Below are 12887 nucleotides of genomic sequence, written 5' to 3'. Positions count from 1 at the left end.
CCAGTTGCTTTTATCACTTTTTTCTTCTGTTCTCATATTGTTCCTCTAAATTTGGTATCAAGGAAAGAAGAAAAGCAAACCTAAAACTCCCATTAGAATAACACGAAATGAGTGAAGTAGAGAGTTAGCTCGTGACTTAAGTTTTTCCCTTAGTTTCATACACAATAAATTGTTCTCACAGTACAGTTTATTAAAAAAATCCTTATAGTGAAGTAATAATATGATTACACAGCTATTGAAATCATTCACTTGTTGATTCCAGGCAGTATTGTTCATTTTGATAAATAATACAACAGGAATTCATGCAAAATAATATTGATATGATATGATATTATTTAGTCCAGTAGGAATCTAATATTTACATAAGTTTTTACTTATAACAACACATTTTTGCCACTATGTGGCAACATAAATTTGAGAACAGAATACCTGTTCATAAAAGGAACTGATAGTTCTATAACTAAGAAAATATATGGGGTGTGTTTCTGTATGTATGTCTGTGTTTTTGTGTACAGATATCATATCAGTGTATAAGAATATCTAATTAATTTAGTCAATCAATCATAAATTTATCTCACCTAATATTGCATAAGTTTAAAAGGTTTTTGTATTGAATTGTAGGTATGCTTTAAAGAGTTAGCATGGAATAATGTACTAATTGCTTTGCAGCTTCATGGCTCTCAGAGATCTGTCACAAAATATGCTGGAAACTTTCAAGATTTTGCATCTTACCGCTTCTTTTTGCTCTTAAAAGATTTACTTTTAAATGAGCAGTCATCTCTCCTCAATAGGAATATATCATCCTAGAGTGCATTTTCAATTTCGGATTTGATGAGACTGAGAATATAAAGAATAGTGGTGATAGAGGTTTCTTTAGCTTTTCCAGGTAAATCTTCTACACCGGAGGTTCTGTACTGAAATAGATGCACTGTTGAATCTCAGTCAATTTGGCTGATGACAGAACTAAAAGCACTTAATATAAAGTGCAGATGTAATGGACTTCAAAAGTTTTGTAGAAAAATCAATGCTTGTCAAACTAGAGAGCCAATAGGAAGTAGGGGAAAGATGGTCTTATAAAAACACTTGATACGATAATTTTAAAAATACACTTAAAACTGTTAAGAATAGACACATTATCAAATGAGTTTTAAAGTACACATAATGCAATATTTTAACCAAATTTAAATTATAATTTGAACCAATAAGTATATTTACATTATTGTGTGACAATCACCACATCCATTTAAAGATTTTTCTTCATCATCCTAAATGAAGCTCTATATCTATTTAAAAATAATGTCCCTTTGGTGTGTCTCCATAGCCACTGATAATCTCAGCTGAACATTTTCTTTGCCGTGTAACTCACATAAACAATAGGGTTTGTAAAGTAACAAAGCTATTACAAAAAATACAGAAAAAATTTATTCATGGACTTTTGGGAGAAAAGATTTGATGCTATTAGGTCACTTAAAATAAGTCAGTAGGATTTATAGAAGGATTTACCTAAGTTTGGTAAAAGTCACTTATGATAAACCAACAACAATATTATACAAAATTAGAAAAACATGAAAGCTTTGTCTCTAAACTCAGAAACAAGAAAAGGAAGCCTACTGCTATCACTTCTATTTACCACGGTATATGAAGCGTTAGTGAAGAATTGAGGCAAGAGAGAAATGAAAGGATAGATCTAGGAAACAAAGAAGTCAAATTATAATTATTTGCAAATGACGTGATCCTCTACATAAGAGACCCAAAAATTCCACCAAAATATTCTTAAAATTAATAATCAATTTCAGTAATAAGAGGATATATAATCTACACACAAAAATCAATACCATTTATATACATTGATAATGAACTCACTGAGAATGAAATTAGCAATACAACCTATGCACATTTGCATTAAGAAAAATTAAGTACCTAACAATTAATACAAGCAATGAAGTGAAAGATCTTCGCAGTGAAAACTACAGTCGTCTGGAAAAGGATATGGAAGAGGACATCAGAAAATGTAAAGGTGTCTCCTGCCTACATAGGCTCAATCAATTACCAAAAAGCTATTTTTCCAAAATTCATTTACAAATTTAATGCAATTTCATTCAAATTACGTATGGCATTTCTCACAGGACTGGAGAAAACCTAAAAATATATGGAAGCAGAAGAGATCTGAAGTAGCAAAACAGTTGTGGGCAAAAAGAACAATGCGTATCATCAAGTTATCATACAGAACTACAGAGTTTTTTAAAATGTGATACTGAAAAAAAAAAAAAAAAAAAAAAAAACAGACAGAGGGATCAATGGAACACAATAGAAGATACAGAAACAACCCAAAACACATTCATTTACTCAGCTTTAGACAAATGGGTCAAGAACTTAAGTTGGAAACTTTACAAACTGGGAAACTTGGTTTTTGGAAAACTGACTATTCATATGCAGGAAATTGAAGTTGGTCAATATCTCTCACAGTTTATTAAACTAAAATAAAAATGAATCAAAGGCCAAAAATGCTAAAAAAAGAAACACAACCATCGTAAGATAAAATAGATAACAGTCTTGAGTTCATAGATATAGACAAGGACTTTCTGAACAGAACTTCAGTAGCACAAAAATAACAGCAGGAATCAACACATCGTATTAAATAAAATTTAAAACTGCTACACAACAAAAGCAACAATTAGCAGATTGAATAGTAAACATACAGAATGGGAAAATATTTTCTCAAGCTCTTCCTCAGATAGAGAACTAATATCTGGAATATATAAAGAACTAAAAATAAAATTAGATCCCCTAAAATGAAATACTCTATGAAAACTGGGCAATCGAAATAAACAGACACGCCTCAGAAGAAATATAAATTTCTAATAAATGTATCACTGGCTATTATAGAAATTCAAATTAAAGCAACACTAAGATTTTGTTTAATATCGGAAAGAATGGCCATCATCAAGAAACCAAATAACACTTTGGAGACGCTGTTGGAGAGAAAAAGTAATAGTTCTATATTGTTGGTGGGAATGTAAACTAGCACAACAACTATGGAAAAAGAGAATGCGTATTCCTCAAAAAACTAAAAATAGAATTTCCATTTAGCCTAGCTAGTCCTCTCATAGGTATTTTCCCCTAAGAGCTAAAGACATCACACTGCAATGATACGCATGTACAATGTTTATACCAGCACAATTTATATGTAACTAAATACCTGCAGTGAATGTATTATATTTTGAAAACATGATCTAATAATAATAATTCTAATAAAATAATAATAACAATAATAATGGAATGGTGACAGGGAATCTACAGAAGGAGGGAGGGCGGTGGGAATGGAATGTATGGAAAATAAAAAAATCAAGATATGTTATGTACATGTACCTACTTCCTAACATGAATATAAACTTTATGTGCTGCAAACATCTACTATTGAAAATGTTATAAAATAGGTTAAAAAGATATGTTTTAAAATATATGCAAACATATGTACATGTATATATTATATGCATATATGCAGAGTGATAAAAAATTTGGTGTGTTTAAAAAATGTACTTCAGTTAAAGACAGATTGTCCTTAATCCCTCTTAAAATACTTCCCTTTGCTTTGAGCACACATCTCATAGTTTTGCCTCTCTCTAAAGCAGTTCTGAAAGTCCTTTTCTGTGAGTGTATTCAGGGATGCTGTCATAGGTGCCTCAGTGTCCTAAATTATTTCAAAATATTTGCCTTTCCTGGCCATTTGATTCTGAGGAAGATCTAGAATTTAGGCAGATGAGGATAAACAGTAATGTTTTACAAGCCTGTCTTTTCATTGGATGGCACTTGGCAGCGGAATTCACCGTATTTTTCTCACACTTCATAAACACACTCATGTAATAGGATTTTCAGAACTGTATCAAAAAGTATCAAGAATGAAGGCATAAATGTGTTTTAAGTAGGCAGTGGGTATTTTGTGGGAAATTAATGGCAATGTGTCTTTTACTGAAGTAATATCTTAAAATTTAATCATTCAGTGCACTTTCCTCACCCTTGTATGAAAAGATAAATAGATCAAAGATCATATTTATAATCAGATCAACATTAGAATTTCATAAATTCATTGTTTACTGTGCTTCACTTCCTAGGTCCTGGACTTCACTTGCTAATAGGCTGCATAAAAAAGAGATATTTTGAAATCTCTTCACATATATGTCATTAACTAGTGATCAGTGAGTATTAATCAATGATTTGTATTGGTGACAATCAGTGACATTTAAATGCTACGTTCATAGTACAAAAACAGAGTGAGTGTCCCACATTTCAAAATCAAAATCCGAAATGCTTCAAAATTCAAATATTTGTGCGCCAACATGGCATACAGATGGAGAATTCCACTGTTGATCTCATGTGATAAGTTTCAGTTGAAAGACAGATACACTAAAATATTGCATAAAATTAACTTTAGGCAACGCTAATGAGGGACATGTGAATCCTAAATGAAGTTTGTTTTTAAACTTGAGTCACTTCCTAAGATATTTCATTATGTCCATGAAATTGCTTCAAAAATTTAAAGGTAACTGAAATTGGAAACACTTTTTGTTCCAAGAAGCTAAACTAAACAAGTATTAACATTATGCTAAATACAGAGAGCCAAGATAAAGACTCAGAGGTCAGACCAAATCCTGCTAGTAGCCATTTTTACACTACTTTATAGTCTTTCACCCTACTGAACACTAACTTTTCCTCACAGATCACTGTTCACGTTCACAATCTCAACACAAAGACAATAAATAATGAAGCCAGGTGACTTGGTCAGGGTCTTTTGGTTCAGGCATGATATATTTAAAAATGTCTCTGCAACTTTACCTCTTGATTTGGGATGTTTGCCTTACACTTCTCAAGCTGAAATCACATTTCACTTTCTAGAGTATCACTGGCCAATAGAAATAGTAGGTGAGTCACACATAAAATTTAATATTCTCTATTAGCCAAATTTTAAAAAAAATGAAAATAGGGGAAATTAATTTTATAATATATTTTATTTAAGTATCATAATTTTTAAATTTATTCCCAGTAAACATAAATAAAGAGATTTTTTTCACTGTTTGTGTCATAATAAATCTTTGAAGTCCGGCGTCTGTGTTTCACTCTATAACATAACTCAGTGCAGTCTAGCAAAATTTCAGCACTCAAAAGTATGCATTAAACTAGTGGCTATTATACCATTGTTGCATAGTTCTACATGTTTTGTATATTTCTTTAATTAACCAGTCATTTTATTGAAGAGTATTTATTGGGTTCATCATCCACTGTAACAACTAAGTGTATTGGAATGAACATCAGAAAAATTGAAAACAGTAGAGAGCAAATGATAAAAGAGAGTTCAAAAAAGGAAAAGGAAGTTCATTAAATCATGGGATTTGTGTTTAAATGTCCAAGATATACTTTGTGTTTCCCCCCTGATAAATAATTATCTCTAAAAATCATTTTGCACAGTGCCTGTTTGATAATTAGTAAAACAAGAAAAGTAATATTTTTCTAACAATGATGTATTTGTGAGTTTAAATAGTCATCTGCAAACCTTGAAATAAGACAGGTCTAATACCTGCCCCAGACAAACAGGATGACTGTGCGATTTCTGAAAGGCAAGCAATCTGTGCTGCATTGGTAGGATTCTTTTAAAATTGAAAACTTCCTCAATGCACTTGAAATTCAATACTGTCAAATAAATTAAAGGCTAGTTCTTGCTGAGGAGCTATGTCAGGCAACAGTATAACACCAAAATAAGGCCAGAAAATTCAATTAAATCAAAAGAGTTTCTAAGTCTGGGGTTTGAAGTCTTGCTGAACACGTGTCTTTGTTAATATGCTCTCATGGAATCATCAACACAGCAATATTGTTTTAGACTTAAAAAATGTTATACTATACATCATTATAGAAATAATCATTTATAGCCTCTATATATGGATTGTAGTGCATGGTATTTATAAAGGTGAAATGCAGTGTTTTTTTTTCAATGCGGTCATGACTCATTTTCTCATACAGCTTTATATCTTACAATGGACTCATATATCTTATAATGGACATGATTTTAGGTATGTTCATTGAGTTGTGCAACCATCACTACAACAATTTTGTAATATTTGCATCCCATGAAAGAGAAACTCCATAATCATTAGCAGTTATTCTTCAAATTGTTCTCTTAATACACTTCCTCTCTGTCTCCTAACCAACAGTCCCTAGAAATCATTTATCAACTTTTTGTTTCAATATAGCTGCCTCCTGATCTAGTTTTTAAATGCTTTCTTGACCCAAAACCTAGTTGAGCCCCTGGCTGGAGGCTAGTCAGTTCAACTTAAAGCAAAGCAAAACAAAACAAAATGAAACAAAACAAAAAAAAAAAAAAACTTATCATCTAGGGCCAGTATGCACAAACTTATAACGTTCGAGGAAGAGATACCAGATACTAGGAATGACCCTTATGCCCTTGACCCAATGAAATTATTCAATGTAACCATTTTGCAGGAAGCCAATTAAATTTAGTTAATCTCTGTTCATTTGTGATCCATTAGCTGCTCCTTAAAGTTTCTGTTAGCCACTCCAGGTGTAAGACTCTCATGTCCTTAAGATAGCAGCGTTTTTTGGTTTGGAGTAAATAACATACCTCTCTGTCTCTCATCTGTCCCAATTTAAGTCTATGTATTTCCTACCAGAAGAATCTGTATGTCTTATATATCAGAGATCCTCACCTGTCTGTATTTCATATCAAGATATTTTATCCATGCTAACCATGTCCTTTTAGGTCATATAATCTTTAGTGCAGATTCATCCATGTGAATTTTGGGCAAAATATGGGCTGAAGTTGTGCCCCACAAGCATTTTTGTTTTAAATTCCTCAGAGTTATTACCAGTCTGGTTCTATTTTATTTTGTTTCATTTCATTTTTATGTAAGGCTTTCTGTACACATGTGCAATGAAAATACAAACATTAAAATCGACAGGGTTATGGATTAAAAGGGTCTTCTTAAAAAATGGCAAGCTTAGATTGCCAGAGGTCATTCGCATTTTTCCCTGTAACTTTTCTTGGTAAGCTCTCCAGAATCTCTGCTTTCTGCAACTCATTTATTTACAACACTTCATCCTATGATATCCAAACCGTAATAAATTTTTCCATGTAACATTTGAAACCCAACCCTTTCATTGTTAATAAAAGCTATTCCAGAATTTTGCCCTGTCCCACCTAAAAGAGCATGGGAGTCAGATCCTTTTACTGTTCTAGTTTTATTCCCACCTACCCTTTTGGTTTATGAGATGCTTAAACTTCCTGGAAAATTTGGATTATCATTTTACAAGATATATCTTTTTAATTTTGTTCAGTTTTTCTATATGTTTCATAACAAAAAACGAAATACCTAATCAAACATATTTCCGGAAATGAATAATCATTTTTTTAAATTTTAAGGTTCATATGAAGCCATCAATAAAAAGAAATTCTATTTTCAAGTGTACTTTATGAAATTTAGGAGACCACACTGGAAAAAAGTTAAGAATAGACTGGGGTTAAGTGAAATGAATGAGTCCTTACAAACAAGAACTCAGAATAGGCCCTAGCAAATGATAAATACTGAGTAGTTATAAATTAGTCTTACTATTAATATTATGGGTTACATTAATGCAAATCATGTAAGCATAAGATATTGTTTTCCTTATTGTCCAGAATGTCATATTTACCCTCTTTATTGATACATTCTAAAACACATACATTTTTTCTTACATATAAAAACATTATGCTTTTTGTTGAAAGTTATTATACCCTGATATTAAATGTTTATTTGATTAATATTTTTGGACAACCAATTCAACACACTGAGAAGCTAAACAATAAAATAAGTTAGTGTCAGCTTTTTCAGGAAAGTTATTAGAAATTCCTCATGGAAGAGTTATTTTGGCTCTAGCAACTGAATTCTAAATCCAGATTAGAGAGTCAAAGTGACACAATTCAAACTTCACAGTATTGACCTGTTTATTCTCTTTTAACTCAAAAATTCAAAATAATGTAAAGCATTTTGAGTGGCTAAAGATGGAAACATTTTTAGTTATGAAAATAAATAAGGCTGCAACATTCTTCAATGTGTCAAAAATAATATGCATGCTAGCCATCTAAGACACTGGCATTGGCATGTTAGAAAGCATGTGAACTGAAGTGCAGAAAGACACGTATGACCAACCTTATTAGAAATTTCATCAATTATTGTTAGGTTAAATTCAGCAAGGTACACTTGAAACGTTGAGATAATTCAACAAAAATAGCTCTTTATAGAAGACATTTTAAACTATACCACTTATAAAGAAACAGAAAAAAAAATAAAAGCAACCAATCCAGCCTCAGGCCAGATTAGAAATACATGTTATTACATTAGTGGCAGAAGTATTAAAGGCCTCAGTACAATGTGATTCAGTTGAAGTTAAAATATAAATCTTCCAGAACAATCACTGGAGCTAATATGAAAACTACAATGTCTTACTATTAATAATCCAGTGGAGTAAATCATAGAATGAAGTTCAGGGAATTAAAATTTTATAACTAAATTTGTCAACATGATGCTTTGTGACTTAACCTTTCTTTGCCTCAGTCTTCTGATCCAGAAAGAGAGGAGGACGATGCACATTTTGAGAGTACAAATTCAAACTTTGGTTGATTGGAACGTGCTTTAAACATATTGCTACATTAAGTCCATTAAGAAACATTATATCAAGTACAAAAATGCTACCAAAATGATTACATTCTTATAGCAATCACATCATTCTTTTTGTTTTTTTTCAATTTATCTTTCCTTTCTTCAGTTCCTCACTAATCTTGCTGAATCTCCCTTTTACATGTGAATTGTTTTTTTCTGATGAAAGATATAATGTATTCTTGTAAAATCATTACTTCATTCTCTAATCTAGCCTTAGAAATTAAATTACTGCAACTGTTCTGCCTGCTTTTCAGACTTTATGAAAGCAGTATTGTTCTTACTTCATTTTGAATATTCCTTTTTAAAATCATAGGAAAACATTTTTGCCAAGAGGAAAAAATCAATTAATGAGACAAAAGTGAATATCATGCAATTTATCAAGTTTTTAAAAATCTATAGGGTGCATAATTCTTATTCTTAGATGCAACAAATCTGAGCATAGATAAAGCTACTATTTTCTACACTTTTGTCTACATAGATCAAAATTTAGCAAAAGCCAGAGTATTCTAATTTACTTTGGAAATACTAGATCTCTTATGACCATATCTGAACATGTCATGTTCTCACAAATAATCTGGCAGAAGGCTAGGATTGAAGTCGTAGTTTAACTATGAGTTAGAGTTTAGTAAAAGGCACCTTAAGATATGAAAATTTATATTAATAGAAACTTGAATATTTACACATTATTATTGAATAATATTAAAATACAGAAATCATTGTACAGTGCAAAACAAATTGGAAGCTCTAATCTTCTTTAAAGTACCAGAGCTCTCCTCTTCTCAGTCCATTTGGTCAGAGTAGGCCCTTGATCTAAATGAACCTAAATAATAGCTACTGAATTTGAAAATGTTCATTCTCCACCAAAGCAAATCTACTGGTACTTAACAGTCCTATAAAAAAGATTGCTCCATGTTTAAGGGAATATACATGTATGTTTATACGTATGACTGTGTGCATATTTTTATTTATGTATAATGATTCATAGAGATGTTACTTAAGCTAGCAAAAAATAAAAAAAAAATCTAATAAACAGATTTTCACATATGGAAATAGTGTATCACTGGTGCAAAGCCCATCGCAGAAATGTGGAATTCAGTAGATGAATATTAAAAACGTAATTTAAAGATGAAGAAACCAGGAAAAATTGAATACACATGTGAAAGCAACTTTATAAATGTCAAAAAGGTTAAAATTTGCTCATATGACTTATGCATGCATGCTTTAAAAAAGTAAAAGAACACTATAATCATTATTTATGCACATAAACAATAGAGGGAAGAAAGAGATTGATAATCAGAAGTAAATGTAGTGTGGTTCTGTGGTACCTATTCAGTTCTATTTCATCTAGATGGGATTCCTTTGAAAATATAAGTTGTTACATGTTTATATTTTATAGACTTCGTTGTATTTCAGTACGATACTAAAATAAGCCAGGGAACAGACTGGATTCTGGATTTCATAGTATATTTTAAAAACTGTGCATAAGAAGTGAATGATATAGTCCAGAAAAAAAGGAAAAAAAATCACACACAATAGCATGTTATATATCTTGCTATATGGTCTTTGTATCACATTATAAACAACAACTTCAGTAAAAATGGAAATATCTTCCAATAAAATTCTATTGGCTTTTGTCAAGCCAGGGAAGCAAATAGAGTGAAATACAGAATCAAGTATAAAACATATGTTAACAGATTTGAATTATACCTTAAAACTTAACTTTAAGCATCTTAAGAGAAAAATGTAATTCTATTTGTATACAAATGTTGAAATACATGTACATATTTCATTTAACAATTTATAAAAGGAAGTTGAGGTATTTTTGCTTAAACCTCAATATGAATGAGCAACATAATGCAGGAAACGTAAAGGCTAATTTATCAATGAAAATAGAATGTGAATTCAGGGCAGCAGGAGTTATTCCTCTACTATTTTCCATATTTTACAGGTATTAATAGTATCACTTTGTCAGTTTCAAACACAATTTAAAATAACTGATTCAAATTAGAGTGCACTGCTCGTACTAAATTAAGATTACACATCTATAGAATGACCACTACTATAGATTCTATATTATGCCAGATTTTTACTGAATTTGCAATTGCAAAATGAAAATGCTAATATCACCTTCAATTTTAGCTACTATATGTAAATTGCATGGAAAGTATCACTCCATTGCTACAGAAAACCAAGCTCGAAAAAACTGAAAATTCAAATTTCTCTTGATCACTGAGGATTCAAGGCAAACCACTATGCTAAAATTTGATGAGCAGGCAAATTCAGAAGGCCAGAGCTGGAGTCACTTACTTGAAACAGGAATGATGAAAATGAAACACAACCATTGCTTTTCAAAAGTATAATGTAAAATTGGAATAATAGAAGTGTATTAAGTAAAATATGAAATAGAAGAAATATTTGAAATAATAGTGACCATGAAATTCCTAAAATTAATGGCAAACGCCAAGTAAAAAATACAGAAAACATAAACTAAATAACAGAATCATTACTCCGAGGCATACTATATTCAAATTACAGGAAAAACAAGAAAATCTTGAAAGGACAGAGACAAAAAACATACACCATGTATTACAATAATCATCAGAGTGAACTTTTTGTGAAGAAGGACCCAAACAATAAAAATGGAGGAGATACTGAAAGCAATGAAAATAAAGAAATACCAATACATGTTTCCATATTCATGAAACTTGTTTATTATTAGCTATGGGCAGTTCATCAAAACTAAATGCTGTTGCATAACATTCAACCCAAATGCAACATGGCAGTGATGTGATAAATATATGAAAGAGTGATACGCTGTCACACAGGAAGAGCCCACCTTTGTTAACTGACTAAAGGATATAATTTCAACTTTAAAAATTGCATGGTTTCTCTTATTTGAGAAACCCGATGTATAAATAAAGAGCAAAATAAAAGATTATAGGAAGTAAGGAGATAGATCTTTTTGAAAAGGAAAGGGGATCATGAGATGCATGGAGGAAAGATAAAGAGACAGGAGATGAAAAAATAAATAAGATGTATTATGTACATATGCCAAATATAAACAAAGAATGCAAATATGTATGACATATGTTCTAATAAAAATACAGAAAAAAGCATGGTTGAGTAAATTCACTACAGTAAAAGTAATCGTGCTGTATCATCATGCCGATTAAACTAATGTTATACACATGTTTTTCTTCTCAATAGATTTTTTGATAATAGTTAAAATGCATTTATTAGCTCATACATTTAATTGTAGGGCATGTAGTTCTCCACTCACTAAACATTTCCCGCATTTGCAATTTTATGTTGCAATTTATTTGCTTAGAACATTGTCACCAGTAAGGCTACTTAGGATAAAATTATTCTTAAAAAGTTGAAAGAAAGCTTTCATTAAACTTTCACTAACTACTTCTTGAATATTAAGCTTTAAATATTCTTCAGTTTCACACAATGAAAAATATTTTAGATAAATAAATTTTAGGAAAATAGAGTAGACCAAAAAGGCATTTAGGAGAAAATGGTTCTACTCTTGGATCTATGAAAAAGACATACACAAGTTATTTTACCATTTGGACTCAGTGGCCTATCTCAGATTGCTTTATATAATAGTGGTTTACAATCCTAGTATCCCTAGAAAGTGGAAAGATGTAATTATCAAGGACAAATTCTACACCCTGAAGAATAAAATTTACAAATGCATATTATTTCTATTCAGAAAGTATCTTTGTAAATTATATTTTAAAATTCATTTTTCTCAATATATACTGCTTGGAAAAACTATGACAGCATACACTGAGAGCAAAAAAAAGTAGACAATATTGTTTTATAGACATATTTTTAACTGTCCCACTGTAATATTGGGAGGCAAAGTGAGAAAAGGTTGATTCCAATTTTCTAAACAAGGATCTGTTATACACGGTGAAACTGAAAAGCAAATGACTGCAAATTAAATATGCTTCCAATAAGTACAAAATACATATCGGAGACTGCGTAATATTTATTGTTCAAGTCTATCACATATTGCAAGCATCAGTTGCAAATCGTGTCTAATATTTATCAAAGACATTCCTGACGTGCACCTTAATATTTAAATAATTTCCTCCTACCAGAAACATTACATCCATCATAAGAATTCTGGGAAACCAATGCAGTTTTAAGATAACAGATATAACCTGAACA

The 12887-nt window shown here is 31.0% G+C and overlaps 1 protein-coding gene across 3 annotated transcripts in view; it reads right to left on the bottom strand.

The window, feature by feature from the left end:
* Window positions 1-12887, bottom strand: part of Il1rapl1 (interleukin 1 receptor accessory protein like 1) — a 1239862-nt gene that overhangs the window by 489201 nt on the left and 737774 nt on the right. The window lies entirely within an intron of this gene.

This window comes from Cavia porcellus, unplaced genomic scaffold, assembly GCF_034190915.1.
Source record: "Cavia porcellus strain 051 isolate PalLab524CR breed Dunkin Hartley unplaced genomic scaffold, mCavPor4.1 scaffold_33, whole genome shotgun sequence".
Classification (NCBI taxonomy): domain Eukaryota; kingdom Metazoa; phylum Chordata; class Mammalia; order Rodentia; family Caviidae; genus Cavia; species Cavia porcellus.
The sequence above is the reverse complement of the archived record's forward strand: the minus strand, read 5'-3'. Positions and strand labels throughout refer to the sequence as shown.